The 16,472-nt window shown below is 46.3% G+C and overlaps 1 long non-coding RNA gene across 1 annotated transcript; it reads right to left on the bottom strand.

The window, feature by feature from the left end:
* Nucleotides 1–13,912: 13,912 nt before the first annotated feature.
* Nucleotides 13,913–15,547, bottom strand: LOC131287528 (uncharacterized). The gene is made up of 3 exons (XR_009189258.1): nt 15,511–15,547; nt 15,304–15,422; nt 13,913–15,179 (listed from the first exon to the last, which is right to left on the bottom strand). It is a non-coding gene; the product is annotated as an uncharacterized LOC131287528 (long non-coding RNA).
* Between the last annotated feature and the right edge of the window lie 925 nt (nt 15,548–16,472).

The following is a 16,472-nucleotide window of genomic DNA, read 5'->3' as shown; positions in this document are numbered from 1 at the left end:
TAATCTTAAGCAATTGACATTTTGAAAAATTCACCAAGTGTCTGTAGTATTTGTATTCAAAATACTATAATCCATCGCTCATTATCTTTTACGACGGTCTGTTTAAACTGATCACCCCGGAGTTGAAAGACGATAATGCTTGTGCGATACTTGTTCGATACTTCATACTCTTCATCGGCCATTCGAGCACACGTGTTTAACGTGCTCGGCAAGGAAGAGGCTCTTTCCTGAATCTCTGCCCGTGCGATACAATGTTGTCCGCACGTCGATGCAGGTTAGATAAATATTGCTTCTCCACTCGAGCCTCTTGCAAATCGAACGGTGCAAGTCTCACAGTTGGGTGTCCCAACCATGTAGCATGCAGGTTGTGCGGATACGGCAAGCTTCGTGATCGTGATGGCAGGGTGCAGGGAAGGAAGCCTGCACCCATCTTCATCACCATGGTTCATGTTGTTAAAGTGGCATCATTTGCATCTCTCTGTTGGCTGTTGGCTCCGAAGGCACGGGAGAGCTAGGCTAGCGAAAGATGAACGATCGAGTGGAAGGATATCAAGGAGTCTCCCGGGAGAAAGAGAACTTCCTGCAATATCGCGATGATCGCGTGCAGTTTTATGTTGCTCCCGCGCGTATCTGAACGTCGTGAGAGTCAGAGGTGGACGAGTTCGGGAGAGCATGCTAGCACAGCTGTGCATGGTGGGTGAATGGAAAGTATGGCAGTACTCCCACCTGCCCGATCGGTAGGGGTAGGTTGCCATGGATGTATGCGTTAGGATAGGCAATGTCTTGATATCACATGTTCAGCTGATGATATTGAAGGGTGGAGCGAAAAGTTATTTGATCTTTATAGTATTCATGTTGCCATGAAACCTGTCAATGTGTTCCAAATTTCACTGCAGTAATCGTTTAATGAGCTAGCTATAGATGTTTTAAACATCAAAAAGGTATATTTGGTTTTTCATTTGCTTGAAGTTGGTTTCATATTGCATTGTTTTTAAAAATAATTATTCGTTTAATATCATAATTGAACTATCTATATCGAAATTTGAGCATTTTGTTCGCGGTTTTATTCACTTATGAACGCGAAATTTTTAGTTAGGAATTGGTGAATATATGTTTTCGGAATATTTTTCCTAGATTTTAAAAATTGATTAACATTGAAATGCTCTTGAATTACCAATATTTCTTAGTCAACTTCACATTTCATAACAATTGTACGAAAAAGAAAGCGGGGGAAGCCTTATGAAGTCGTTAAGGTCCAAAAATAATTTATCTATCGAGCTAGGACTCGGTGAAGTAGTGAATTTTATAAAAAAAACAAATCTTGGATGTCTGATTCTTGTGTCCAAAATTAAATTCGTGCCAAAATTTTAAGTTAAAATGCTCTTTTAAGATAAAAAGTTTGTACGTTGTACTAATTTATTTTCCTTATCTTGTTATTTTCTTATAGCAGCCAAGCAAAAACGCAATGGACGCTTAGACTTAACTATGCATTTGTTTGTCATAATTATGTACTAAACTTATTGATCGCTGCACTTTTCGACGCACCTTCGCCGTCCGCTAGCAACAACGATACGCCACCTTCCCTACGATCGCTGCTTGGCCTGCGGCCGTTCGCCTATCATTCCGCCCGCGAATCATTCCAAGGCGCTTGCGTTGCGGGCCGTTCGTAATGCTGCCCACCTTCAAGACTTCAAGCGGCTCCAACAATCTTTTTCTCTCTCGTTTTTCCATTCTCTTTCCCCGCTAGTCGCTGCCAAGATGCCCGCTCCCTCCACTGAAAGGTTAGACTCGCGCTCGGGCTCTCGGGCTTTTTTCGCCCGATTGCGCCAAGAAGATCGTTCGGCGAAACCGCGACCACAAACTCACTCCCACCGAGCAAGAAACCGCGGGGCGCGTGGTACGATTGGAGCGATCCATCCTGCACGCTCAGTGTACGCTAAACACTCCGTGCGCGCAGAAGTCCAGCCGCCAGAGACCTGCCAGTGTGCGTGTGTGCGTGTGTGTGTGCGCGCGTGTATGTATCGGTCGGGTTCGTCGCCTGCAAGTGCCGAGTCGTGCAGAGTCTTTCGTTGGGTCCACTTTCGATTGCGCGGTTTCACTCTTTCCTGGCTGGTTCTCGACACCCCGGTGAGTGCACGGACGGAAATCGAACGCAAACAAGGCAGCACGTGTTGGCTGGGTGAAACCGATCGAGCTGTGTGCCGAAAACACGACAAAAGTAAAGGGAAAACTGAGTCGAAAACGACACGCACACACAGAGTTCGTTCCTTCTTCCGGTTTCCGACCATCCCGTCGCGAGCATTCAAATAATCGATCGACAAAAATCGGACGACAGCACCCCGGCTTGAGGGGGGAAAAAGTAAATAAACAGCCCTTCACTCGCCAAAGGGGTTCGAGTATTTCCTCGGTTGGTGATCGCGAAAGAGCGAGATCAAAAGCGGCCCGCGAGTGCACCCGCCGAACACCTGCACCGATGTGCAAAAGTGGAAGAAAGTTAAGCAGCTGACGAGATTGGCCCGCCGAGTGGTGCTGGAAAAGTAAAAAAGAAAAACCCACGGTGGCATGCAGCAGAAGGAAAGCATGTTACAAACGTACATGTAAATTTACCCACCAGATACCAAACAGCCCTGGCGATTGGAAGGAAAACGAATCAAAACGGACGATTCCGATTCGTTTCGGTATTTCCTTTGAGCGCCTCGCAGTAGGAGCTGGTGGAAAACCTAACAACAGGATATCGAGATTTCCCACACGACTGGAGCTTATTGTAGCATAACATATTTTAAAACAATAAAAAAGGAAAAGAAAAAGTCTGCATGCGACAAACTTCCAACCCCGGACGCTCGCGAGTCCGGCTGCACAAATGTTGGTGGACAAATCGGTTACGTTAATCGGTCGCCTCGGAGCCGCTGCTGCCGTTGGGCTACCAGATGGGCCTCCCGTACCTGCCTTACCTACTGGCGATTATTTAAACTTGTTGTGTCCAACAGGCTGCGTGTGGCTCCTTCGGCGGCCGACCAGTGTGAGATTTGTCGTGTGTTTGGTTAACCCCCCGCGTCTACACGTGTATGCGTGTTCAAATAACACGGCCACTCGGTGGGGGAGAAAAGAAAACGTGACAATATCGCAGCATCCCCCCCGGCCGCGCGGGAGGGTGGCTGCAATGTTTGGCGCAAGTGTCAACCGAGCTGTTTCCGTCGCGTCGCTTTATCTGCCCTCTCTTTTGCCATCGTCGACGGGGCGAGAAGAGTGTGTTTTGCTCGGTTTGCGTTTGATTTGGTGATTTGAACGATTTCCGAAGACGAACCCGTTTGTTTGCTTGTTTGCGTACAAAACAAACATGTTTCTCGGTCGGTCGTAGTAGGTTGGCAACTAATTTGCTCCTCCTAGGGTTTTTTTTTGCATTACAATCCATGAACTACTGGATTAAAAATATCTGTGAAAGTAAATATTCCGTCTAATTTCTTTCATTTAAATAAAACGACATGTAAAACGGGCTCACTCACTTTACGTAACCGGTCTACGGCTCATGTCTTCTGTTTCGCGATCTAAACGGAAACGTCCTCGCGTTTCCCGTCCTCGCCCTGGCAGAAGTCGGGCCTTTCCCCCGTTCGTCACCTTCCTTCACCTTCACGTCGGTCGTTGGAATCTTTCACCTTCCCAGCACGGGCATCTTCCGGTTGTTCGGTTTGTTATGAATCGTTTTCGACTCTCTTTCCTCGACCCGTCCATTTCCTGCCCGTCCGCTCGCCCTATCTCGCCTTCAAGCGAAGAAAAAAGAATCGGGTTCCGGGAAAACGGCGCTCGTGCCGTCCGCCCAAGTGTCCGCTTCCGTCGGGTTTGTTTTGGTGCTGTGGCCCGCGTGCCACCCGTGTTGATTGGTGTCCGGTGTCCGGCGGCAGCATATGAGTGGTGGTCGTTTGCAGCGGATGATAAGAGGGGTGGGTGAGTGGGGTGGGGCCAGTGCTACCGTTATTGTTACCCCGGGTGCATAACGACGAAGGAAAAGTGCTTTTCACCCGCCACCCAATTAGCGGCTGCCTGAGGCTAACCGCCTAACTGGCCATTGTTTCGGGGTGGAGGTGGTGGTGCATGTTACGCACACATACCCGGCACACCAAGATGCACGGCTGCACGTTGGTGGGTTCGCGTGCAGAAATGGAGAAGAGTGGCCGAACGCGAACCATGGAATGCAGCAGAAATCGATAAGAGAGATGTTAGCGCTAGGAGGAGAGCATAACGCACTGTGGTGTTAATGCGTCACTGACCGGGAAAAGGAGAGCTACGAGATCTACGATATGCTGTTCTATCTTTTGTGGTAAGTTCAACTGATTTTTGTTAAACTTTCGTAACTAAACTTAATCTATGACATTATCTATGACGAATACCTGAAAATGTGTTTTTTTCAACACCGATAATTAAATATTTTACAAAAACATGAAGGGCCGTGCAGAAAGCTTCCCTTATCTTTGTTAATCCTTTATTGAAATATTCAGAGTAAATTTTTTAATTTTTACAAAGCGAATTTTCTCACTCTTTTCATCTTTTCTGATGCACAACCACGTGTGAAAGACCTAAATACTATCAGCTGTCGATAGCAATCGATCATTCCCGAGATAAACCGAACGTTTCAAATACATTTCTTTTCATTTGTGCCCGAATTGGAAGTTTGTATCGTTCGCCCCAAGATCCGAGCTGAATGAAAGCTAAAACCGACGTGGGATGGGGAAAACAAAAATATGCAGCCAAGATACGGGTAAAAACAAATCTATCGGCCAGCAGCAGCGCGAAACAGCCGAAGCGCGCCGCTGCATTTCTCGTACGGAGAAATGCCATCGGAGTTTTTTCCGTTCCGGTGCGTTCGCGGCCAGTTGGCGTTTGAAAGGGGGAAAAGAAAAACAAACTGCCCTCGTAAGGCATTGAACAAAGCGATGCTGTGTAGCAATTGCACATCTTCTCGGCTGCGTTTTGTGCTGCACGCCGGGACACTGATAAGCGTGTGCGTATCGGCCGATCGATTTATTTTCCACCACCTTCCGCGGTATCTTCACCGCTTGTTGAACTTGCTCCATTCGGATCGTTCGTTCGGGAGGGATAACAAATGCTTTGTTTGGTAGGCAACCGAGAGCGTGGACCGAGACAGCGATCGAAGGGCAACCGAGATGCCAATGCTAATCGTTTATGTTGCGGTGGTGTGGTCGGGCTTTGGCCAAGGTAACAGACACGTTACCATTAACCACCAACACTGGCGCGGGTCTCGAGACGCACTTTCAATATCACCAGAAATAGAGAATCGATTCAGGCTCGAATCTGGTTTGGCTGATCCATGTGTGGGTGCATATTATCGAACACGCACACACACACACATAGCCCCCGTGGGAGTCTATGCGTGCGACTCTAAACAATGTGACATAAACAACAAAAAAGACACAACTCCAATGACGCAATAGACGCCATTTAGTCCGAGCGAAAGACAGGTCAGGTTTTCTCAACCTCCACAGCCTCAGGACACCACTTTCTTTTTATTTGCCCGGCGTGCGCAATCGCGTGAGGAAAACCCATTTTCACCCACACGACGCGGTGGTCGCTTCTTTCCGGCATCGGCCGTATATACGTTTTTTTTTAAATTTTCTCTCTCTTCCGGCGACATCCGCCTGACCCCGGCACGGAAAGCGAGCTAATGATATAATTAACCAACGCTTGTCCAGCATGCATAATTAGAGGCATGCAAAAAAAAAACTCAACCCATGTCTCCTACTCCGGCAAACCCCTTCTGCAAGACTTCACCGCCAACAGCTTGTTTTGCGTCGGTAGAGTTGAAGAACGGGTTCGTCGCTTCCCGGTTTGGTATTGAAGTCGTTTGTTTACTTTTCTCTCGCCACATGCGGGCGAATCTGTTTCTTCGAATCGGCCACAAAGTGAGCATATATTTTCTATACGCTACTCTTCGTAGTTTTTGCCACTGCCTCACACCACGGCGGAGCCGGTACGAGCCAAACAATGGCTAATGTCCACCTACGTGCATCAGGCGTGGACGAAAGATGATGTCGGCTGAGTGATTGCAGAAAGGGAAACTATTTGTATCGTGGGAATCTCTCCTGCTTGTGTCCGGCAACCGAAACCCAACTGGTAGTTTACTTTCGGTTGTATTTTTTATGTATTTTTTTTCCTAGCGCCGCCTTTGAAGTGTGCAGCTCTTTCTTGGGGTCGATTTTGTGGCGAAAATGATGGGTCTCCTTCCTCCAGGGGTCCAGGCAGCTCAACCGTTCGCTCGGTGATATAATTTTGCGCCAGATAGTAAAAACATTCATTCTCCGGCAAGTGTTACAATGTTTCACCGGCGAAGTCGACGGCTCCGCTGTAGGGTCCAAGGTCGCCGAAGACAAATTCCATTGTTGCGCTTCTACCTCGAGCACCCAACCAAACAGTCACCCAACTGTCGGCCTGTAGGGCATTCGCAAACGATAATATTTACCTTACCTATTTGATTTGGCAGCGGCAGCGGAGAGAAAAGGCGTAAAAAAAAAGTGTGAACAACGCACGGATGCTTCTTTGAGCGAATGGCGGTGGTGGCGTTTTGCGAATCTGTTTGTTCATAAACACCCATCGGCCCAAAGAGGCTGGTCTTCCTTTCTCTTGCCGTTGACTGTTTAACTGTGACATTGTGGAAGATAAAGCCGATCTTCATCGACAGCACTGTTGGTGCCGAGATTTAAAAAATACAACAATGGTAGCCAATGGTGGGGTGTTGTTATTTTTAATATTTTTTTTCCAAATTCATCTCTCGTCCTGTGTGGAGAGTCATTCCACTGGGAGGTGTTTTTATCTTATTTTTATTCAGGATCGTGTATCGCAGACGATGAGAACGCTACCTGCCCTGGAGGTGTGTCGGAAAAGTCCACCACACTTCGGCCGGTTTGATATGAGTTCCTTGAGTGTTGCGGCCGGCATTACATCATCCTCTTCTTTTGTCAGCCGGCGCCGATCGTTAGCCCGATCCCGTTGGCAGAATGTCAGGCTCAAGCGCACCTTGAAAGCGTACCATTCGTTGATGCTTTTTGAAGATTTCACTCGCGACACGGTCACTTAGGCCTCGCGGCCAACCGGGGAGGGCGAAATAAAAGTGAATTAAATAAACAGACGAAACAAAAATGAAGGCAAAGAAACTAAAACGCCAGCAGGGTATCCTTGCGACATGCGTGTAATTTTTCGGCCCATCACCGGCCCATCACACTTGCTTCGGTACACACGGTTTGACAAATGTGCAACCTGTGCTAACATTGACAGCGCCAGCGTGTTTGGCAATGGTGGCCTCTTCGGGGCTGGTTGGCTCATCGTTTTAGCGAGTTTCGGGGATGCACGATGCGCAGGCCGAGATCGGACGCATTCCGAACGTTTAGCGGTTGGCGATTTGTGTCGAATTGATTTCAATCTCTGCCCTTACCACGGGGACGGTCTCGGTCTCGGAGTCTTTTTCGGATCAGCTGACCACCCAGAGAGCCGCGAGGGTCAACTGTGCACTTGATCTTTGCTGGCCCGAATGAACCCGACCCGGCTCGAGACACAGTTTTGGACCGCAAATGTGTACTTAGTGCCAAACGTTAGTACGTGCTTTTCATACCGTTCGATGTGCTTTTATGTGTGTGTGTGTTTTTGTGAGCCTATCCCGCCATCGACAACTAAAGCTCGATCATCGATCGACGATCTTCACTTTTCCAAACCAATAACCGTACTTTAACACTAGAACACTGACATCCTCTGGAACGACCAATTTGATGGATTATTATTAACGCTCTATAACTTCGCAATTTTGTAATCTTTTTGGAATCCTCATACGGCTGTTGTTTATTGAATCTTTAGTTTTCTTTTTCTGCACTTTTGAATCTCTGCCTGGTATGGTTTAAAAAAAGATCCTGTTTGACTAAACATTTTACCGATAAAAAAATATAAAACCTCTGTAGAAAAAAATTAAGGCCTTATAAACTACTTTGGCAATGATATGAGTATGGATCAAAACAACATGCTAAAAATAAAAAAAAGTCATAAATCGATCTCTAAAATTCGTATTTTGGATATTTCATGTTTTTTTTTCCTTTCCATGTTCCTAAACTTTTTTGGGTGCATTACTATCGAAATTCGCGCTACTTCCAGCTTTCAGAGCGATTTATAGTGTCGTTCATAGTTAAAATATTCATTTGAAACAAACAACTGCAGTAACAAAATTTTTAGTGTTAAAATAAAGTTAACGAGTGTACTAATTAGTAATCGTTTAAAGATCTGTGAAATGACGAAAATTGATTCAAAAATTGAAATCGTCAAATTGATCGCTTTCGTGTTCTAGTGTTAATCCATCTCTCCCCGAAAGCCTTCCACGTTTTGTTGCGTGCGTGCGTTGCGCGTTTGGTGCAGATTTCTCCCAAACCATCCCTTTTCTCCTACTCGATCTCTCATTCTCTCTCTCCCTCGAACTCCCCCGTGCCGTTTCTGTTTCGCTCCGATGAAGACGATGAAGACGACGATGATGATGTCGTGATCAGTGAAGATCACTCCGGCTTTGGCGAGATCTTCAAGCCGTGGGTGATTGGGGATTTGGCATCCCTTATTTTTTTTTTCAAAGTTTTTCTCCTTTTCTTTAAAGCAGGAGCCGAAGTGATGGGTTTTTTTCTTAAGTTTCGTTAAGGTACACGATTTTCGCGCTTCATTTGGGGACGAATGCGTAACGAGAGCGCACGATGCACATCCCGCTACAATTGAACGTGTTTGAAGGGGGAAGAGAGAGGGGTAGGTGAAACACATTCCGATTGCATCATCGGGGCAAATGTGTGAATTGGGTTAGTAATACGGTTCGAAAGCGCAAAATCCGTGCATTGATGAGGGAATGAGGATTTTGGGAGGACACTCTTTAATGTTTTCATCGCGGGCATTTTATTTTTATTAAGCGATGAAGGGGTTCCTTTCTTTCGGACACCTGGACATCAGTGGGGGTTTTTTTTCTAGTTTTCTTCTCCAAAACCAGTACCTCCTGCCCGCCAGAATTGTTGGTCAGACAGGTGTTAATCCTCCCGTGAGTCATCTTTTAACGCCCGATCTCGGACCGGTTTTCGATTTAAAATGTGTGTTGTTTCGATGACCTTGGGGCGATAGGAAGATAGTGGGATGTGATTTTTCGGTGAACAAACCTGTACGATTTGGATGGAATTTTGTTTTGCCTCACCTTACCGGTTGGCTCTTCTAAAAATAGGTTTGATTGTCGACTAAGAGATCCTCTAGTAGCGCTGGCTTATGCTATATACACGATCACACGGGCAAAAAAAGTATATATACTCCTCTTGTATGGATTCTTGTGTTAGTAAGTTGCGAAGTAGCAACCACTAGAGCCTTCTCGATCGAGTCGCACTTCGCCGGATCGTCGGGCCACTTCGTAGCAGAGAAGAGCGCGAAGAAAATAAAATAATATAAAAAAGTTTTCCAACTTCTTCCACGAACGGTGGCGCCGTCGGGAGGGGCTGGGGGTGGGGGAGGACCGAGAGGTTGGGATGGGGAAACCCACCGGGCAAGTTTCTTCGCGTGCGCGTACATCATGTGCCATCCTCCCCGGATCTCTCTCGCTCTCCCTCACTCACACACCGCTCTTCCCTACCTACCTGAGACGACCCACGACCTCCTCGCGATTGGATGCGTTCAGGCAAGCAGATGAGCAACATTTGGCATTTGGCAGCGAGGCAAACATTAGGTTCGGATAGCGAAATAGCATCCACTCCATCCAGCCATCCGTCGATCGATCGGTTTAGAAGTGCATGGGGCCGTCTTCTGCGAACCGTTCCTGGGGGGACCCACCTCTTCCTCAAGGGCCCCCGACGGACGTTCTGCACCACCAATACCGAAGCCGATCTAATGCTTCGCTGTCAAAGTGCCGCGAGGAAGACAGCCCTCGATACGAACACCTTTAGCGCGTCACCTTCGACACGTTTGGATGTTCGCTGCAAGCACGAAGACATTTACATAAGGAGCTGCACGGAGCGGGGAGGAACGATTTCTTGCTGCCCTTATCGGCATGGAAGGAGCAAAATGGAGTAGTTTGGAAAATGGTTTATATTGCAAATTCAACACAGGAACACTAGCTTACCATTACTCGCACGGTGACAAATGGACAGCGATGGAGAAATTGAAGGACAAAGGCACAAAAAAGGGGGGGAAAACGAAGCTTTAGTGTATCGGTAAACTACATCATCGATGCGGTCACACGTACAGCTACATTCCATCTGCCCCGTAACCCTCGGCCAGCCCCTTGCCTCGGCGGGGTTGGGGTTTGATTTGCAAATTGCATCGCTCCAGTGAAACGACCTTCAAGCGGGCCCGATTATTGCGTGGCGTCGGGCGAACATAACCCGGCTGCCCCATTTTAGGCGGTTCCATGCGTGGGGAACCTGTGGGGTAAGAAAGGGGGGAAAACGTGCGGGGCCCGACATGGCACGCTACCGTTTGACGCCGGCCACGCTCCGCTCCCGGATGTTATACAATCTTACAAAACCCTTCCACTCTACCCTCGCCTCACCATAGAACCCACGCCAACCTGCTGCACTCTCTTTCACTTTACGGTGCACTTTTTCTCCCGCCGGCCCGTCGCCATTGCATCGAAGAAAATGCGCCGACGGACGTTTTTTTCTTCACAACACCACAACGTTTGGGCTTTTCCTTCACCCGGACCGAACGTTTCCAATTTCTTACGCTTTACTTTTCCCATCCTAATCCCGTTTCCCGGTGGCCGTTTCGACGACCGGCGACAGTTTACGGTGGCCGAAAGACGCTGGTGGGAAGCATCTTTCGGGCATCACGGTGCATCACCAACCATCACCGAACGAGGGCCACCATGGTGTGTGTGTTTTTTTTACATTTCTGCAAGCGTTATTTTTCCGCTTTTCAGCTGCAACTGCGGAATGCACGACGGGAAGAGTGCCGTTTCGGGGATGGTTTTCTCGTGTCACCACGCGGCCGGTGGGAAGCGGCGCAATGGTTTAAGGGGTTTTTTTATGGCCTAGTTGTTTCAGTTTACAAACGATTTTTCTTTCCTCCCGTACCTTTTCCCTCCACCCGTGGAAGGATCACATAATCGTGCATGTTTATGGCCATACGTTTTTGTGACGGCCATTGCGAGCCAACACAACGGGGGCAATTTCCTGCGATCGTTGCGTTCTAGGAAGTGGTGTCTAATTTTTAGGGTCCAATCCGAGATTCCCATTGGTGAGAGCCATGGGAAAAGTTTGCCATTGGATCGCCGTTGTATGGCATCTACTCTGGAAACTGCTTAGGTGAAAGTGTATTTTAAATACTGACGTAAACGTACGAAAGGGAACACTACACTATAGCAATTTTAAATACTAACGCAATTGGGTTTCCCCGAGAAACAGTTCGATAAAATGGGACTACATTTATTTTAACTATTTCAGTTCATAATGGAAAGAACTGATGTGAATAAAAAACATTAAAAACACATGAAAACATGAAAAATTTCGAACACGACTTATCAGTTTTGATTTAAAAAACGCTGTTTGTTTCAGACAAAACAGGAATTGTTCCAATAAACTTTAAGTAAAACATTTAAGTAAAAGTACAAAAATTAAATAAAAATTTGACAGACGTCATATATAGAGGAATGATTACATATTAAACGACAATAATGGATAAACAAAAAATAGATAAGGTAATCAATATGTAATTATACAAAAGAATTTCAGTGTGCAAGGGAATCAAAAGTAATAAAAACAGTTATTAATTCTGTTTTAATCTTATGGTGACTGAAGCTGTTTGCGACAACATCTCCAATTTTATTCTGTTTAATATATTTATGTAGCTTCGAACTACAAATTAATTTTAAACCGTCGCAAATTTTAAACCGTCACAATTTTCTACAACAGAGACTTTTTCCCTAACCATGAAAACATTTAATTTATCGTAAAAAATCTTACTTTGATTTGTGTGCATACGTTATTCGCGTGAAGACCAAAGGGAATTCGTTCCCCCCTTTTGAAGTAAATACAAATCGAATTAATTTTAGACACAATAAGGTAAACCGATGGGTAGCAGATCTTCACACTTTTTATCGACATCATTTATTTACCTGAGGGGATGATCCTGTATGAGGCATTGCAACACCGCAAACGGCAACGTCCCCTCGAATGTCTCGAAAACCGTGCCAGCAGAACGTATATTATACGAACCGAACATAAACGCCCAGCTGGGTGCACAATAAAGCCAGATCCAACGCCTCGTGTGGGGTCAATTTCATCTTGTGGTCGTTAATTTTGTGACTCACCGAGATCAACCCTCTCGGTGGACCGTTTGGTGTGGAAGGTGATTGGCAAGCCGACCGGTACCAACCAAGCGGCGGTTGGTAATGAATATGTTTCCTTTTTATTTTGCGTGCCCGATGGTGATTTCTTCGGCTGATCGTGTCGGAGGAATTTCCTTCACAAAGAAAGAAAGGCCTTTTGTGATCCGGTGAGTAATTTTACCTTTACGAAGCCATTCGTTTGGGGTGGAAATAATTTTATCGACCATAATCACTTGTTAACGAGACTTTATGGAACTTTTGAACACCCTGTTTCGTACAGTCTTTGCCTTGGTGTTTTTTTTCCGTGGTGGAAAGTTAAGTTGATGGGAGCTGAATGATTTGACCGAAAAGTGGGTTAACAGGCACTCTTGAACTGGATAGCAGTTTGGAACGGTTTTCGTATTAACCATTTACCCGCTTCCTAAAAGCGTCAGGCGAGTTCTAAACTCACGCTATCGATTATCATCCGTGGGCAAACATATCATTTTCCAGCTTAATTCCAACGCCCCTCCAGGCGGGGAGGCGTGTCGAAATGTGGAAAGAATCGAGCTCACTTTTGGGAGGCATTGCCGGCGACACTTATCCGCATCTGTTTGTCATTTACTAAAGGAGAAACCATCAAGTGTGTGTTTCGTTTTTCTGTGTGTGTTTTTTTTGCTGTTGCGTTTTGACTTTAAAATTAAATTTTCTCCACCGAAAAATGACCACACCCAGATGGCCTCGAAGTTTAAAGTGGAAACAAACCACACTTAAAACACACACACACATACACATATGGGTGAGTAGCAACTAAAACGATATCCATCATCCAATTTACCAATCAATCATGTCAATCCGTGGCCATGGCTTGATGGAAGAAAGTGCCAATTTGCGTAAATATTATGCGTGCACCAATTACAATGGCAACCTAGGCAGAGCGAGGGCCCCAGGGATGTAAAAGGGGGAGGCACAAAAGGGGTCCTGCCTGCTGGAGTCTGCGTTTTTTTTGTTTTGCACCGGAATCCTCCAAAACGGATTGGGCGCGTGAGAGAGTTTTCTATTTTCTCGCATCGGCTGTGGTGACGTTCGGTCCGAAATGGAAAATAATGGGATTGAACTACTAAAACTGCTACCCGCAGATGTATGTGCGGGTCGGTTTGGCCGGATTTTTTCTCGCTTCTTTCCTTAGCTCGATTTAAGTTAGCCAAACGGTTTCGGTGCCACTGTAGCGGGCCGGCGGGCGGAAAAGTGGAGCCTCCGGATTGTTTGTTATTCAGGCAACCGATTTACGTTGCATTTGGTGCAATGGCAACGCGCCATTCGGTTTTTACGTAATTCCGCGCGGAGAAAAGATGCAAAACCGTCACACGGGCCGACGGTGATGCTAGGGGAAAGTGACAGCATGGTACCAGAACCGAGCGTGCTGGGGAGGAGAGAGGGAGAGAGGGTTAAATTATTGCACACCAGTGCCGATTTTTATGCCAACCAGGATGCATGCACTCGGCTAATTGGAGCATAAGATTTTTTTATCAACTAAATCAGGTTGAAGTGTTCGTAAGTGATTTTAAATGGAGTCAAAATGACGCTTGCCGCAGATGGGTTTCTATTGGCGAGAGAAGTTTATTTACTATTTCGTAACGAATGCTAGTCCCCCTCCCCTTTCAAAAAGGGAAAAGTATATCCTACGCCAAAATCCATGCCGTTGTATCCTAACCAATAGCTTAGCTATCTGCTTCGATTAATCGCGTAATGGTTGTGACTAGTTTTCACACGATTTTCCCCGGGTCAGACAATTTTTGGCTCGCAGGCACCCGGTCACAGCATCATTAATCTTCGGTTTGCCATCAGGGTTCACTATTTGCATAGTAATTATGCTATGGCCTCACGCCCGCAGCGAGTGACCTATATTTCCCTCTCCCTATCGCACGCGTCATTTCTCACGCCAAAGATGGCTCCCGGTGAAAAGAATCGGCAAACCATCCGCCGCCGATCGCAACCGATCTAATCTCGAACGCATCATCTTCCACCGTTGCGACAAATTTCCTTTACGCATGCCGGTCGGTTCGGTTTCCTTTGATTTCGTCGCTTGCTACAGTGTATGGCATGCAAAACTGACCCCCTTTGGTGGGTAGAATGTGTGTGCGTGGGGTGGGTATTTTTCTTCCCCCTCGTGTCTCCCATTAGCACCAACTACCGTTTGAGTGTTGTTTTTGTTTCTCTTCTTTTGTCGCCCATGGGACACTACCTCTTTTTGCACATGTAAATTACGACCGACAATCATGCGATGACCAGCGGCACCTCCGACCGGTTTGCATTAGATAATCTCAAGCTTAACTGTCCATGCTGTGTGCCGGTCCGTTAATGTTGGGAACTTTTCTACCACCCTTCGGGGAGGTTGGATTGGGCCGGCGAGTACCGTTTGGGTATTCGTAAAAGTTCCATGTGTCAAGGTTGAGCGCGATGGCGATGGTGGCGAAATGAGGATCACAGTTGGCTGTTTTTGCACTCCCATCGTTTGCGTGTGTTTTCGTCGGAAGGAATTTGCATGCAGTTCTTGTAAAGTGGTAATTTTATAGAACAAGCAACCCGGGACCTGTTGTTTGTTTTTGTTTTTAATTCTGCTGCACATTTACGCCCCAGCCAGCGGCCCAGCAAGCAGCCGATAACGAATGTCAACGTTCACTGGATGATTAGTTGGCCGTCCTCGGGCAGAGTGTCACTGATCGAGCTGTTGGTCAGCGCCGCAAGTATTCGGCTTACAACGGGTTCCGCCTGGTGTTGCAACATCCAGGCGAGCGCACCGATTAGGGCCAACACTGCGCCGAACAAGATGATTAGAAGACCGAACAGGGGAATAAGTAGGCAGCAGAAGCTTAAAATAAACCACACCGAAATGGAAGCTTAGCGAAATGATTTTGAAAACAACATCGGGGTCACTTTTTGTGGCCATGTGTGTATGTGAGTGAAGAGGGGCGGGGGGGCAAACATTGCCTTACCTTCCACAGCAGAGGCTGGGCTGGAAGCAAGATGCGCAGCAAAAACAACACGACTTAACGCACTCTCCCATCGAAACGGTTTGCCTTTCCCGGTGTGCCAGTGATCGGTTTCATCGATGCTAGATGGAAAGAAAAGGACTTCGAACTCGTTAGGAAGCAAAAATATGCATCCATGGAATGAATATTGTTTGCCAAAAATCCACGCACATGAATCTCTGCTCCCATCTGCGGCGCGAAACGTCACCAACTCGACTGACATTAGACAGCTGGCGATAGAAATGACTGGTCTCGCATTCACTTCGTTATCACTGATAACGCACTGCGAGGTTGTTTGCCTTTGTTTTTTTTTCTCCTCGCCATCGCGCAAGTAGTTGTGTGTTGCTGAGATGAAACACACTGCACTGTACTGACTGTCACTGCAAGTATTCATGTCGGTTTCGGTTTGCTCTACAAACTGACCCCATTTGTTGGGGCATCACACATGGCTTACACTTCTCCCTTTGCCCACAGGCAAGTGTTTGTAAACAAGCACAGCGTTTGGGGTGAAGATAATAACCCTCTGCCGCTGCCATCCTTACTTCGGTAGGCAGGTAGACTTGGCAGCAACAATGAACGTGACGACAACCGCGTCATGCTCGTTTAAAGCAAGACGCTCGTGGAAAAGGACGCTCATCTTGAGTTGTTCAAGTGGAGACGCCTCTCGGTTCGAACAATGGCCTGCTGCACTTGACACTTTTTCTTCTTCTGAATAGCAAACAGCAGTCGTTGCTAATGACAACGTGCCAGTGCACATGATAATTGACCACATGTTTCAGCATTTTACTTTTACTATGTAAATCATGCGATATTTAAATAGTATCAATTCAATTTTTAGCAATTTAGGTACGACTTTACTCAAAATATAAGATTTGAGAAGAAAAACCTATGACAACATTTTTTACAGATTAAGGTCGACAAAAACAGTTTTTTTATGTACAATTTGTAAAAATTATACGATATCAAATTGAAAAACAATTTTGGATACTCAGAAAAAATGTTTACACATTTTTGCAAAAGTATGTAGCTCGAAAAAAGACAATCAACACTCAAATATCGTATGTTTATCTCAAAATACGCTTACGAATACTTTAACATAATTTTGAAACTGAACTAACTAACTTAAAAGTTAG

This window comes from Anopheles ziemanni, chromosome 3 (genome assembly GCF_943734765.1).
Source record: "Anopheles ziemanni chromosome 3, idAnoZiCoDA_A2_x.2, whole genome shotgun sequence".
NCBI classification, from domain to species: domain Eukaryota; kingdom Metazoa; phylum Arthropoda; class Insecta; order Diptera; family Culicidae; genus Anopheles; species Anopheles ziemanni.
The sequence above is the reverse complement of the archived record's forward strand: the minus strand, read 5'-3'. Positions and strand labels throughout refer to the sequence as shown.